This window comes from Ochotona princeps, chromosome 4 (genome assembly GCF_030435755.1).
Source record: "Ochotona princeps isolate mOchPri1 chromosome 4, mOchPri1.hap1, whole genome shotgun sequence".
Classification (NCBI taxonomy): domain Eukaryota; kingdom Metazoa; phylum Chordata; class Mammalia; order Lagomorpha; family Ochotonidae; genus Ochotona; species Ochotona princeps.
The window spans coordinates 16,962,496-16,977,765 of NC_080835.1; the positions used below are offsets into that span (position 1 = coordinate 16,962,496).

A 15,270-nucleotide genomic window follows, 5' to 3' on the forward strand; every position below is an offset into this window, starting at 1 on the left:
CCCAGGGAAGTGCCAGGGAACAGCTGACCTTGACCTTGCTTGTGTACCAGCTCCCTTCTTGTTTGCTGGGCACCCCAATGATCTAGGGGCTCTGGCTACAGCTTGAAAATCCCCTCCTCCCTGCCAGCAACTGGACTCTGCTTCCCTTCCCCATTCTCTCTGATGTGCCCTCCTAGCCCTTGGGGAGGCTGAGAAGGAGGGCTGGGAAACCCTGAGCAAGGGGCCGGTCTATGCTGGGCAGGAGCTTCCTCTGCCACCTTCTCTCTTCGGGGTCTCCCTCCAAGCCAGCCCCGAGTGGTGGTCAGGAGCCCACCTGCCTCTCACCCACATACAGCTGCCCATCTCCAGCCCCTCCAGGTCCCACCTGCTGGCCAACACTCCGAGGGACATCTGGGTTTGCTGGCTTAGAATCCAATTGTGTGGAGAGTATTTTAGTCTCCTTTACCGCAAAGAAGGGAGCCCTGACCGGGGGCTGGCAGCTGGGTGTGGCGAGGAGTGCAAGGCACACACAGACACTGTACACTTGCGAGGTGTTCAGATGCTCACCACTCGCCTCTGGTCTCCCCACTCTGCCTGCGGGAATGTTCCAGCAACAAGGCAGGGTGCTTTCTTGCCTCTGGTATGGGAAACACTCCCAGCTTCCTGCCCCTCGTTTCTCCCATCCACCATCCCTGTCTCCTCACCCCTGCACAGTCTCAGCCCTGCTCCCTGGTAGACAGCTTGCCACCTGCTGGAGACCTGGCAGTGGCTACGGCGGAGTCCAGGGGCCCACATCCTGCCTCCTACTGCCTCCCAGTGCACAGATCTGTGTCCTCAGCATAAGCCCCCTTCATGGTTCCCCCAGCGCTCCTGGAAAAGCCTAAGCTGTCAGCACAAGAAACCTATTGATGACCCCCTCCCAGTCCCTCCCTCTTCTCACTCCACCCCAGGGCTCCCACAGTGCAGCCCCTGAACTGCCTAGGCTCTATCATGCCCCTGGGTCTTTGCACCGGCTGATCCCTTGCCATAAACCCCCTTCCCTCCCCCAGCTCACACAAGACTCCTTTGTCCACCTTCCACTCGCTCATAAACCCAGCGTCCCCCAGCACCTCCCCCACCCCCGCGCGGGCTCCATCACCCCCCTTTACAGGCAACTACTGTGCATGACACAGACGGCAGCCTGCGTGCTGCCCTCAGAGACTCTCCAGTTTGAACTTGCGCCTGCAGTTCCTCCAGGATTTGTTAGATCCCAAATGCTGGGTCTCACCCACAGTTTCTAATGCAGCAGGTCTGGGCTGGAGGGGTGCCAGTTTCTCCCAGCAGGTCTTGGGAGATGTGGCTGCTGCTGGTCTCATGGGCACATTTGGGACTCACTGGCTAAACCCTTAAGCAATCAGAAGTCAGGGCCTTCTGACTTTTCACCTCCAGTCACTGAAAGAAATTGGTTTTACATCAGCCCTCAATAAACAAAGCAGTCCAGTCAGGGAGCCTGTGCAGGCTGAAGCCCAGCAGCCTGTAGCCGTGTGGGGCCATCGAGGGACTTCCAGGCACACAGTCTGTGAGAGCAGGAAGCCCCTCCCTGACCCAGCTGGGCCAGACATCTTCCAGACAGGCGATTTGGGGAGGCAGATGGCGTCAGGCATAGACACATCAGGGCAGAGGGCACAGGCACCACACGCTGACTCTCAGCAGGTGGACAGGATAGAGCAGCTGTCCAGCCAGGACAGAGGAAGCTGGGTCTGCTCTGCTATAACAAGACAGAAGGACCCCCAGGCAGGTGTCTGTGAACTGGGTGCTCCAAGCCTGACCCAAGCATGACAAAACTCAGGCCACTTTATCCGTGGCACTCCAAGAGCTCATAGACCCCTGGAGTCCCTCAGGTTTCATAACAAACAGGTACTAGGGAGGCAAGACTTGGGGCTTGGCAGCCCCCAGACCCAGGACAGCCACGTACGCACCGGCCTCCAGACTGTCATCCTGCAATGCTACTGGCCCTGAAAGCCAAAAGCTAGTGTCCCCTCTCCACTGAGGACCTGCCTCCTGGGTTAGAAGTAGAGGGGCAAGATGGTGGGATGGAAGTTGGCACCGTGGTGTATACATTAAGCTTCTGCCTGCAACGCTAGCATCCCATGTGGCTACTGGCTCGTGTTCTGGCTGCTCCACTTCCATTCCAACTTCCTGATAACGCATCTGGGCAATCAGTGAAGGATGCCCAAGTGCTCTGGCTCCTGCTCCCACGTGGGAGACCCGGAGGAAGCTCCTGGCTAAGATCTGGCTGTTGTGGTCATTTGGGGAATGAACAAGCAGAAGGAAAATGTCTGTCTCTCGGTATCTTCTTCTCTCTGAAATTCTGCCTTTCAAATAAAACGATAACAATTTAAGAAGAAGTCAAGGAAAAAGGGAGAAGCATTCCAGTCTTGGAAGTAATCCCAACCTTCTTGTCCCATTCGAAAAGGGCAGCTGCCAGGGAAGGGGCCTGTGACATTGGGAGGCAGGGATTGCTCCACAACATGTGCGTTTAAAAAAATGTATTTATTTTTATTGGTAAGGCAGATTTACAGAGAGAAGGAGAGACAAAGATATTCCATCTGCTGGTTCACTCCTCAAGGTGCTGCAACAGCTGTAGTGAAGCCGATCCAAAGCCAGGAACCAGGAGCTTCTTCTAGGTCCCTCACATGGATGCAGGGTCCCAAGGCTTTGGGCCACCCTCTACTGCTTTCCCAGGCCACAAGCAAGGAGCTGAGTGGAAAGTGGAGCAGCCAGGACATGAACCGGCACTCATATGGGATCCTGGCACGTGCAAGGCAAGGATTTAGCCTGCTGGGCCATCGAGCTGGGCCCAGGTTGTGTGCAGTTTTAAGGAGTGTGTATTATTTTCGTCATTGTAACTTTCCCAAGCAACTTCTTTTCATAAAAATTTAAAACAGTTGGTGACAATCTATCAGGATGAGAGAAGCTGTGCAACAAATGGCTCCGGGGGCTCACTAAAACTGCCCTTCCTCTCCTTTTCCTCCTTCCTCTTCCTCCCTCCCTCCCTTCCTTCCTTCCTTCCTTGCTTCCTTCCTTCCTTCCTTCCTTCCTTTCTTTTTCCTTCTTTCTTTCTCTAAGATTTTTTTTTTTGGAAAGGTAGATCAGATCTACAGACAGAAGGAGAGACAGAAACACATGTGCTGTCCATTCCCCAAGGGGCAACAATGAACTGAGTGAGGTACCTCTTCAGTTCACTTCAATGAACTGAGTGAGGCACCATGTGGGTGCAGGATTTCAAGGCCTTGGGCCTTTCTCTGCCACTTTCCCCAGGCCACAAGCAGGGAGCTGGATGGGAAGTGGAGCAGCTCAGACATGAGCCAGCACCCATATGGGATCCAGTATTTGCAAGGCGAGAATTTAGCCTGTTCAGCCATCATGCCACTTCCCCCTCCTCACCCCAACCCCACTGCTATGTTTTCAAGTCCATGATTTCACCTGAAGCCTCACAACCCTAGGAGGCGGCCACTATTGGTGTCACTGCTTTCTGGATGAGAGAATACAGTGGGAGATTAAAATTGCATGGGCAAGACCTCCGCTCCAGAGCCCTGTGGCGGGGCAGAGCACTCACTGCTCATTTTCCCAACAACCATCTCGGGTCCTGCCTGCCTAGCTGTGTCCTGGAAATGGACAGGCTCTGAGTTACGTGTTGAGTCCATGCCACTACTTGCCAACTACTGAGTGTGTGATGAATGAATACACATGATTCCAGAGAGGCAGCTCCAGCCCCATCCCAGCAGCCAGGTTTCTGGGTTGTGGACCCACAGGTCTTTACACACTGAAGAGTATCCAGGATTCCTCCTGAACAGTTATCAAAGCCCAAATAAAGCCAGCAGCATTGGCATTGGGGAAAAATAAGTGAATATATAGACATTAACCAGAAGTACTGAGCATAGCACATAAAGCAGGTAGACACCAGATTAGACTGTATAGTGAAAGGAGAGAGAGACAGAGAGAGAGAGAAAGAGAAAGAGAGAGATAGAGAAAAGAGAGAGACTGGCAATGGGCCAAGAAGTTTGTGGTTGACCAAACCCAAACCAGGCCCATATCTTAAATAATACTTGGCCACAGTTGCCTGGGAGACAGCTTCCTAAGCTGTGGTTTTTAAAGTTTTCTCCACACAGCAGTGTTTTGTCAAATAAAATCACACACAGGGATCAGCTTTGTGGTTTAGGGAGTAAAGCCACGGCTTGTGATGTGGGTGTGTTGTGTCAGGGTTGGTTCAAGTCCTGACTGTTCCGCTTTCTTTTTTCTTTTTAAAGATTTGCTTATTTTTATTGGAAAGGGAGATTTATGAAAAGAAGAAGAAATAGAACAATCTTTCCTGTGCTGGTTCACTTCCCAAGCAGCTGATCCTAAGCCAAGAGCCAGGAGCTTCTTCCAGGTCTACCATGGGATTTAAGGGTCCCAAGGCTTTGGGCCATCTTCCACTGCCTTCCCACACCATTAAGCAGGGAGCTGGATGGAAAGTGGAGCAGCTGATATATGAATTAGCACCTATATGGGATGCCAGTGCCTGTAAGGGGAGAATTAGCCAATTGAGGTATTGCGCCAGGCCCCGACTGTTCCATTTTCAATCCAGCTCTTGTTAATGTGCCTGGGTAAGCAGCAGAAGATGGCTCAAGTGCTTGAGCCCCTGCACACATGTGGGAGACCAAGATGAAGATTCTGATTGCTGGCTTCAGTCTGGTCCAGTCTTGGCTGTTGAACCAGCACCACGGAAAATCTCTGACTCTCTCTCTAACTCTACCTTTCAAATAAACACATACATAAATTTAAAAACTCACACACTGTACCCTAAGTACATAAAAGAACTTATACCAGAGTGTTGCCTTTTTATCACCCCCACCCCCCAATTCTTACAGGACTTAGAGATGCTAGATTTCAGCTGGACCTCTAGGAAGAAGCCAAAGGGAGCCAGCCTTAGGTCTGGGATGTTCTGAGAGACTACTTGGGGCCACAAACCAAACCAAACCAAACAAAATAAAACAAAACACAAAACACAAGGAAGGCTGCAGAAATCCTTCATCATTGGGAGACTTGTGGTGGGAGGTCCTCCCAGTGCATGAAGGCCACCCTAAGGCCACAGGGACTGGGGTGGCTGAGAGAGGGGGCCCTGGGGCACTTGTGGAGTGTGAAGCCCTGCCTGCAGATATGTGGGCATCCCCAAAGCTTCTTGGAAGATGCAATGAAAATCTAAGCTGATTTTGGAGTCCCAGTGTTTTGAAGCCCAGGGAGATAGGAGTCTTGCAAATATTCTTGGAAAATGTCTCTTAGGAAAAAATTGGGTAGGGATTCCAACAGTGTTTTGCATTGAAACAACTTATCCTGTAGCTTCATTTTCCCATTAACTTTTGGAAGAGTGTGTGTGTGTGTGTGTGTGTGTGTGTGTGTGTGTGTGTGTGTGTGAGAGTCGGCTTTCAGATACCATATTCACTGAAAATGAGGAACCTGCTAGAAGGCCAGCCCTGGTACTGTCAACGTGGCTGTCCCCAGTCCCTCCCCCTGCCATGGCACCGGCAGAGAGCACCCACCTGCTGCTTTGTCTACTCTGCCTGGCATTGCTCTTCTTCTGAAATTGGCAGCTGGGTTCTGCCTTTGAGGAATCCCGCCAGCCCCACCACCATAACCTTACCTAGTCCCTACACACTCCCTGCCACTAGCACCCTGCACTAACCTCATCTGGTCAACCAGTCTACTCTATCCTCTGGGTGCCAGTGATGGGTCAGAGGCAGTCATGTGATTCACAACCAGCCAATAAGCTGGGACTCTGGTTGGGACTCCTGGGGGCGGGGGGAAGCAATGCTCCTTCCATTGGCTCTGAAATAGGTCGATGGAGGGCTACAACTGCTGGTGTCTGCCCTGCTATCATGCAGAGGGCACCTGCTGGGATGAGAGCCCAACAGGCAGGGCAGAAGCAGAGGGTACAGACAATGGAGAGGCAGGGTTCCAAGGGCATCCCTCATAGAAATCTTAAACACCAATAAATAGCCCCCCATAAATTTCACTTTATTGGAAACCAGTAAAAAGCAAACACATTGCCTTTCCCAATCTGGTTGGAGTAGAGTGTTGGCGCCAAGTGACTCAGCTCAGTCACTGCCCTGCCTCTCAGCACATCCTGAAGCCACATTCGACTTTGGACCCAGATTTGACTTTGGTTTACTCCATACTTCCCCAGAAGTCAGACCTAGGACTGAACCCAGAGCAGGAGCCTGGCTGGGTTAGCCTGGCTTCCAAGGATTGCCAGCCACTGGGCTCCTCCCTGCACTGCTTTGGTTAGCCTGGGGAGCCTCTGTCATTCAGGCTGAGTTCCTTCATTCTGTTCCCACTCCTGGGTATCCTGCTCCCACAGCCCTCTGATGCTAGACCATGAATTCCAGGGTCACCTCAGGGCTGTGGTTCCCGATGTCGGGGACACTGAGATGAGAGGACAGCCACAGGCTGCAGCATCAGCTGCCTTACTTGCCATGTCTACCTTCAAATGGGGATCAGTTTCCTGTACCCTTAATGAAATTGCAGCCTATAGAGCTGATGGCATTGCTTGCCGGGGAGAAGACAGCAGCAGGTGGGAAGTGGCCTAAAGACCCTTCAGGAACAAAGAAAGGCATGTCTGATGGACCACTATGTAGCCATGAAAAGGAATGAGCCATCAACAGGAAGATGTGGAGGATGCTTTGGGCATGTTGCTAAGTGAAAGGAGCTGCTCTGAAGGATACACACTGTGTCATTCTGACTACAGAACATTCCAGTAAAGGCAAAATTATAGTGATAATAGAAAGATCATTGGTTGCCTAGGGAGGTAGGGAAGGAAAGGCTGAAAACACACCAGGGACTATCTTGTTTAGCAAGGCAATGGTTCTCTAGGGTCCCCTGTTTTGCCTTTTTCTGTGGTAACAAATCGTGACAGAGCGCAGACTCCCAGCCTCAGGACGATCATTGCCAGCCACCCTTGCCACTAGGGCTGCCACGGGACTCTGGTCTGTCCACAGGACCTGAAGAGAAATGAAGTGTACTTCCCTTAAAAAGAAGATACACCCTTTCACCTTTGGATAGCCAGGATGGAGACACCTGGGCAGGACACCAAGGACCAGGGAGGTAAGAGCAGCGAAGCCACCAGACGGAAGGACGGTAGGTTCCAAGTGATTTTTGTGAAAGACTTATTGTAGATCAGAATTACACTTTGAAAAATAAATCAATTTCTTTCTTGTTGAAGAAACTATAGTGTAGGTTTATTGTCACACAGAACCAAACCCCATATCCTCCCTAATACTGGTGCCTTCAAGGACTGTGCGAAGGTTTTGATCACACATTCACACATTCATTCAACCAATAGCAGGCCAGAATCCTAGGCTGGGCTCTAGGGATTCAACTACAAACAAGACAGGTGACATCATCCCTGCCTTCCTCAAGTCCACATTCTAGTTCAGGAGTGGGGCAGGAAGGCGAGAAGGAGTGGACTTATGGGTAGTCAAGCATGCAGGATCACATGAGTGACAGCCACCATCGACTGTCACTTAGCTCACTAGGCACCAGTTCCAGTTGAAGCTTCATGCCCAGGTGACCTTACTTCATCTTCCCCACAAACTCAAGAGGTGGGTACTGAGCCACAGTCAGGTAAGAGCCTGCCCTGGGCCACACAGCAGATAGACAACAGCAACTACTGGAGCATCAATGCCCACATGGACCAAGCCTAATCCTGTCCTACCTCAGTCACTGGTGCTGGGAAGTCAGCAAGTCGGTCACACCCACGTTCCAGACGTCACACTCACGGAGGCCGTGTGGCTCTGACCACAAAAGGGGGAGGCTTTGTAGGAGCTGCCCACCTGTGGGGGACAAGCATATCCAGTCATGACTGCCTGCCCTGTAGAAGAGTTCCCCCAAAAGCTCTGTGGGATGCCTCTCTCAACCCTGGGCCCTGCAGGATGCAGAGGAATGAGGCAAAGGCTGCAGTAGCTGAGGCACATGTACCCCGGCGTGGAAACAGCTGTAAGATGCGCACAAGTCCACGTACACGCCTGTCTCGAGTAAAAGCGCATAAGCCTCACACCCACTGCATCTGGCACAGCACCCTTGGGTGAGTGGTGAGGTGCAGTTTGCTCTGACGTAAGATGTGATTTCCTCTGTCGAAGAGAGTGGCAGGAAACTCCTGGAGTCTAAGCCCATGGAAGAAAGGCCCCTCCTCATCTGAAAACGCACTCCTGGTGCACTCTATCTAGCTGGAGCAATGCCCAGAGACTGACACCCAGAGATGGGCTGTGACTTGCCCAGAGCCACACAATAGGGAGGCAGGGTAAGGCCTAAACTCTGGTACCTTTGTGACCAAGGGCCAGGATTCAGGAACCAGTTTGGGTCTCCAGTCCTGACAGTCTGCTCTTACCCCTCCCAGACCATGAGGCCCTCCCTCACCAGCCTGTGGGGTTGCTCTGCAGCCCCTGCCCCACCACCAAGTCCAGCCCCTATTGTGCCAGCCAGCAAGCCAACCAAATGCAAATGTCATCAGCTTTGTGCCAGCTGGTGAACCCCATGCTGCACCAGAAGGCAGCCGGCAGCGCATGAGAGCTCAGTGCGGCAGGAGGGCACATGGGACTCCAGAGGGATGGCACTCTTCCAAAGGGGGCTAATAAAGAAACAAGTGGATGGCTATAGGCAAGAGGTGACAAGCAGACTGCTAAACAGCAGGACATGCAGTCGTATCATCCTCGCTACGTTACCATGGTTCAGCAACCCTGTTCGGGGCCCCTCAGCCTCCCAGCATGCCCCCCTTTCTCTGCCCACCCTCCCTAGTACACACACACACTAGAGGCTCATCCTGCTATGAGCAGCTGACCCCTAACAAACATCAGTCCAGGGAAGGCAGAGTCTTCATTTTAAGAGGCAGGTGCTTGGCTCCAGTTCCAAAAGCCCATCCATTTGCTGTAAGCCCTGGGATACACCCTCCCTGTCTGTGACCTCAGTTTTTCTATCTGTGAAATGGATGTTGGCCCTACCCCATCAAAGGCCGCAATCTTTCAGGGTCAGCAACTTTCCTAGCTCTAGTAACTCATAGGAAGACAGGCTCCTCTTCCTCCTAGCAAACTCCCCTAAGTCACACCAGAAGGTGCAGGAAGGCCTCTTGGAGGTGGCAGCAGACGTGCACAGGAGATGAGGGCGGGGTGCTGTAGGCAGAGAGGATATTGCGGGGACTGGGATCCAAAGCAAGGCTGCCTTGTATGGGCAGAATGAGAAACAAGATGGCAAAGTCGAGTGGCTTTGTTGTCTTACATGCCTTTTGTCATTTAGTCTGAGCAGCACCAGCATTTCCATTTCACAGATGAGAAATTGAGGCTGAGACATGGTGGACACACGAAGGTACAACAGACTGGATTTGAGCTACCCATTGGATGCTGCCCCTTGGAAGGCCCCCTTGAGAAGCTGAGGAGGGCACCTGTCATGAACACAGGCATGCATAGCACACGAGGGTGGGTGACAGTCCTGAGGCCCTGGCCATTCCCTAGAGGCCCAGCAAGTCCAGTCCTAAAGCTAAGAACCGAGCTTGGCCACATCGCTTGTTCTGAAACCCCACCCTCCTGGTCAGACCTCTCTACTGCCCCAGAGGGAACAGTATGGCTTAGCACCTAGCTCCATCTCTTCCACTGTCCCCCAGGCTGCAGGCCCAGCTGGGGAACAGATCCTACAGCGCTCACCTGACATATGCCTAGGGGCTGCTGGCATTAGGCAAGGAAGCCAGTGTGCCCCAGCGCCAGCCAAGGAGGTGAGAAGGGCAGCCAGGGCCAGCCAGACCTTCCTACCTTGCCCACCATAGCCTCTGGCTGTGTGATCCTGGGCAGGTAACCAACCTCTCTGAGCCTCAGGGAAACTCACAGAGCCTTGAGATGACGTATGATGGGGAAAGTGCTGTGCCCGCTGGCAGGGTACAGTTCTTGGCCCAGGGGCCAAAGTGAACCAGAACAATAGTGCAGGCATTCCCCCAACCCTGTGCCCAGAGCCTTGAGTTAGGCTTCAGCATGTGCCTTTACCACATTTCCCCACTCGCTCCTGTCTCAGTTTCCCCAGTAGATACACAGCAGTTCACAGCACAGGAAGATCACAAGGAATATGAATGCCCTCGGAGGCTGAGAACTCTGAGGTCAGTCATTTCCTATTGGATTTCCTACACTGGATGGTAGCAGCCCAAAACCCTCTCATAGGGTCTGGTGACATCCAACTACAGCCAGAAGCCCCGGGTGGCACTCAGAGATAAAAGGATTGTAAATTTCCTCCTGGACTCAGGAGAGGAGCTTTTTCTGGTCCTGATCTAGTTCCAGCCATGGCTTCAGGGCCTTTCTTACACCGACCATCAGGGTTGCTTGTGAGCCCCAAAATTAGTTCAGACAGACAGAGACTAATAAAGGTCAGCTAGTTGATAATCACTCAGCTTGATCAGGCTTCCCATTTGGCTTTTGAGTTAGACAGACAGAGACATAGATATAGATATAGAAAGTCTGGAACAGCCAGGAAAAAGGCCAACTAGCCTATAATCGCTCAGCCTGTACTTACTGGTCTGGCTCCCTATTTGCTTCCCCTGGACTTTACTAGGTAGGACGTAGAGTTCAACTCTTCCTCACTCACTGGGTTGTTGGGTATTTCTCTGCTCACCTGCCTAAAACTATTTTCTATTCTTCAATTGTTAAAATGCAAAGTTCTGTAAAATCATGCCTAATCACTATATACTTAAATTGTGGCTTAATTTTCTCCCCAAAAGACTTTATCAGTTTATGACTGTTAATGCTAAACTAAATGTAACTGCATAGAAACTTTGATGTTAAGTTTGTACTCAGCTGTTACATATATGATGGATGTTAATGTTGATCCTTTCACTGTTCCTGTGCCACTCTGATTTAGGTTAAACTCAAAAACATGTTAGCTTGGGAGAAAAAAAAAAGGTTTATAGCAGCTGGTTGTGTATATACTAAAATTGAGATGCCAAGGAAGTAATTACAGGATGTGGTTAAGAACTTGCATTTTCTAACATATTGGTCACTCAAAACCATGTTAATTAACTTCATGATGTTGTTAATTTCGATGTTTCTTCCTGTTGTTGAAGTTGTGCAGTGGCATCTCATTGGAGGAGATGATATTCTATCAGCTCTACCTTCAGACCAAGGATGGTCTCCCCATGAAACTGTTGAATTTATCTGGACAATAAGATGCTGGACTCTCTGCATGGTCCATATCCGCAATGAAGGAATCATGACTGGATATTATCTGTACTAAGTAACAATATGGAGGGATTCAATATAAGGGGAGGGGCTTGACGAGGGGCTGGGGAATCCCAGAGCCTATGAAACCATGTCATAAAGTGACATAAAAATTAAAAAAAAAAAAAAAAAAAAAAGGAAAGCATGACTCAGATACCTGCTGTGAACCCAAGACTCCTCCAGCAGCTGTATGCAGTCAAGCAAAGATGGTGATGCTGTTGCAGGACTCACTGTTACTGGGCAGAGAAGACATGGTCCAGGATACATGTGAGCTCTGCAGAGAAAGGGCTCACAGGAAAGACTTTGTGGTGGGAGGGACAACTGTGAAAACATGCAGCAGAAGGAGGGCATTCAGGCCAGGGTGGTGGGTGCAGGGCAAGCCGAGGCTTGCAGGCACCCATGAATTGGAGGCCTGGGCAGGACCATGTGCCAAGGCTGCCTGTTGGGGCACAGTGGGGAATGGGGTAAGAAGGCAACGCAAGGATTGCACAGTTTAGGCCTTTGAATGCCAAGCCCAAGTTGACAGACTTCACCCCTAGGCTCCTTGCTGCCACTGCAGGTCATAGGGCTGGGATGTGCTTCAGGCAGATGAAAAGCAGCAAGGAGCCTAGTCGAAAACAAACTAAAGAGAAAGAGTGGGGTTGACAGAATGATTGGGGGAGGGAGAAGGGGTGGAACCTGAGGGGGCCAGAGGCAGTGGCACACTGTGAATGTAAGCGCTTTGGGTGTGCACACAGGCTCTGCCATGAGTTCTCAGTCACTGAATCTGCCTGGGCCTCAGTTTTCTCCCCTATCAGATGGGCAAAATAAAGGCAGCTCATTGGCATGTGGCACAGAGCCCGCTTCTATAGGAGGTACACTCAGACACGGTCAGTGTCATGGCCCCTTTGCTTTGTACCATTCTATATTGCTGTCATCCGTTCATCACACCTTGCCTTCCCCATCAAAAGGGTAAATACTGAAAGGTAAGGGCGAGTGACCATCCAGCAAGCATCTCCTGTACCTCAAACAGCAGGAGAAGCAAGTTACCAGCAAATCAGCGTGGGGTAACTCAGTCTAGCTTTTCAAATATTAGTAAAGCAAAAGACTCTATTACAATATGTGTGCTGCGTGCTTATGAAAACTCGTGCTATAAATGTGAGATAACACATACAATGAGTTAAGTTAATGAAAGAAAAAATCAACCGTGGGGATGGCTTCACGGTGCCTAATGGCAGTCGATAAACATAAACATAAAATTTTAAAATGCAAGAATGAATTGCAATGCCCGGTAACTCAAGGAGGCTGCCGTCCACTCTGAAAACGAAAACCTATTGATTTCCGCTGGGTGCTCCGGGCCCACAAGTATGTCTTTGGGAAGTCATAAAAGAAGGAATTATTTCCGATTGTTTATTCACGAAGGATTGCATGTATTGAATTTAAAGTGTCTCTTCTACCTAATTAGTGCAAACCAAATTAGAATCTGAGTACAGCAGACCCAGAGGGGCCCTTAGAGACCTCTCAGTTGGGTTTTGTTTGTGCTACAGAACCTGGGGGCAGAGACACAGAGAACAACAGTGGTTTGCCCAGCACCACACAGCAAGGGAAGGATCTAAGCCAGAGCCTGGGCTCCCATACCCTAGTCAGCAACCTATTGTGGTCTCTGCAGTTTCTGGGTTCAAGGCCTTGACATCCCAGGTGCATGGTGGGGTTTCTACAGCAGGGAGGAAAAATTTGCCCAAGAAAGGGTCGCTAAAGCCAAACACATTGCAAGGTTACAGTATGATGACCAGGGATATGGGGAGTTCTCAGGTTCTTGTGGGACATGACCCTAGAGAGGCCCTGGGGACCTCTGTGCACTTAGCATGACCACGCAACTCAGCCTGGAAGAAGACACAACCTGAGCACTTGGGCTCTGCTCAGAGAGAGACTGCAGGTGGTCCAGCCCCAAACCCACCAGGTCAAGGCCTCAGCATGTCCCAGGTGAGGCTGGGGTCTCTTACAAAGGCCTCACTATAGAGAAGGGGAGGGAGGGAGGGTCCTCTTGACAGCCAGGCTCTATCCAACACACACACACAAACACACATGTGTGCACAGGCACACACATGGATGAGCAAGGAGACAGGGAGTTTGGTGTAAGTTGCAGGCCGCCGTGTGTGGGAGAGTGTGTGTGAAGCTTCAGGCTGCACGTTATTCCAAAGCACATGCTTAATTACTACCTGCGTGTGACTAATCAACGCAATTAACACACAACCCTACTGCCTCATTACTTTGCAATTACACCAAAATGAAATATTTGATTGCTGAGACTTTGCCAATTACCCTGCCTTGGCAAAGGACAGGTATAATGGGCAGTGATTTTTTTTTCCTTTTCTTCCCTTCCTTGTCCTCTCCTTAACCTTCCAGGCTGGTGTCCCTGTCATATGGGACAGGGAGCCTAGATGGCTTACAGCCCCCTCCCCGAGATGCTACCTCTACACTCATGTCAAACGTGTCCCTGAGTGACCTGCTTCTTCCCTACTCAGCCTGGAGATACGTGTTTGCCTGACACCAGCACAGGCTCCTGCAGGTGGCCTGAGCAGGATCATGGCTCAGCTGGCTGCCTCAGTTTCTCCACATGTCACCTGCGACTACCTCGTGGCTTCTTGGGAATACAACAATCAGTGCCTAGCATAAAGTGGCACCTGGGTCACACCTAAATGACTTTATTGTTATAATTATTCCCCCAGGACTGTCCTCGCCAGGAATCTGTCGATCTTCACTTTCCCAAACTTCTGGGCACTGGCATCCCACTGTGTCCCGGCTGCTCAGTTCCAGCTCCCTTCCCCTTTCAGGGGTCCCACCTCTTGGATTCCAGCCCTCATCTTATCTCCCCCAGTCCACAGCTGTACCTGCCCTCCTGTAACCCTTCCATTCCAGCCTCTACCAGGCCAGCTCCTCAGGAGTGGAGCTTAGACCAGGACACTCTACTGCTCAACAACCTGCCATAGCTTCCCATCGTCAAGGCATCAAAGTCCATAGTTATTTCTGGTGTTTGTGGTCCTGGGGGAGCACTGGTGGACTATGGTAAGCATGTGAGTGTCTGAGGAAGCCAGGGGTGACTGGCAGGGTCAGTGACTCTCTGGGGAGACATCCCAGAGCTTTCACCGCCACACACAGTGGGTAGGGCCTTAGTGTTATGTCACTGTTAATGTGAGGATTATTCTGAAGAATGATAAATCCCAGGAACACATTCCCCTAACCCCTGGGTGGTGCAACCCTGCAGAGGCAGCCTACCAAAGGCAGGAAAGGGATGCCATTTGCTCACCACTCATTCACTTACTGAGTTCCTACCATGTGAGCTGCTCTGTTAGACACAAGCAAGGAAGAGGGACTTGACAATGAAACTGAGTAGGGGACAGGTTCATCACCATTACTGGGCGTGTTCCCACGCACTCCAAATTGTGTCTGTAGTGCCCCAGGGTGTGGCGGAGCAGGGCAGGGAGAAGCTGCTACCAGGCAGCCCAAGATGCCAAGATGGCAGTTCTGGTGAGGGCAAGGATGGCAACACCTGGATGAGTGGGTTCCGTTGCAGTGCAGGTGTGGGAGAAGAGGAGAAAGGGCACTGCAAACAGAGGGCCTGGGTGGGGCAGGGCTTAGATGAGCACAGGTGAGCACAGCAGCAGGGAGCCAAGGAGACTTGGGGAGGGGCGCAGTGGATCTGTCAGTGTCTGGAGCTCTAGCCTCATGCTCGGGAACACGGACAGGAAAGTGCCTGGGATTTGCTGGAAGTTCACCATTCAGCCACAGGCAAGGCCCTAGGGAGGCCACCCGGCACTGGGTGTCTGGGATGCAGGAAACAGGAAGTGCACGGCTCCAGGTAGAGTCCAGAGGGGAAGCAACTCCAGGACACAGCTGCTCTCCCTCCACTGCACACCGGCTTGCAGTTCAGGCTGCCTGGGAGAGGGGAGGAGGGCGCCTGGGGAGAGGGGCTTCCTTCCGATCCCATGCACACGCTCACGTCCCCACATGCACACAAGCACGCTGCTCGCTAGCACGGCCAAGTCCA

At 51.4% G+C, this 15,270-nt stretch overlaps 1 protein-coding gene across 2 annotated transcripts in view; it reads right to left on the minus strand.

The window, feature by feature from the left end:
• Nucleotides 1-15,270, minus strand: part of TSPAN18 (tetraspanin 18) — a 123,701-nt gene that overhangs the window by 39,918 nt on the left and 68,513 nt on the right. The window contains exon 2 of one of the 2 annotated variants that reach the window (XM_058663140.1): nucleotides 7,712-7,829. The exons of the other annotated variant lie outside the window; for it this stretch is intronic. The gene's annotated coding sequence lies outside the window, so the exon portion shown is untranslated. The remainder of the gene's footprint in view (nucleotides 1-7,711; nucleotides 7,830-15,270) is intronic. 2 annotated transcript variants of the gene reach the window in all.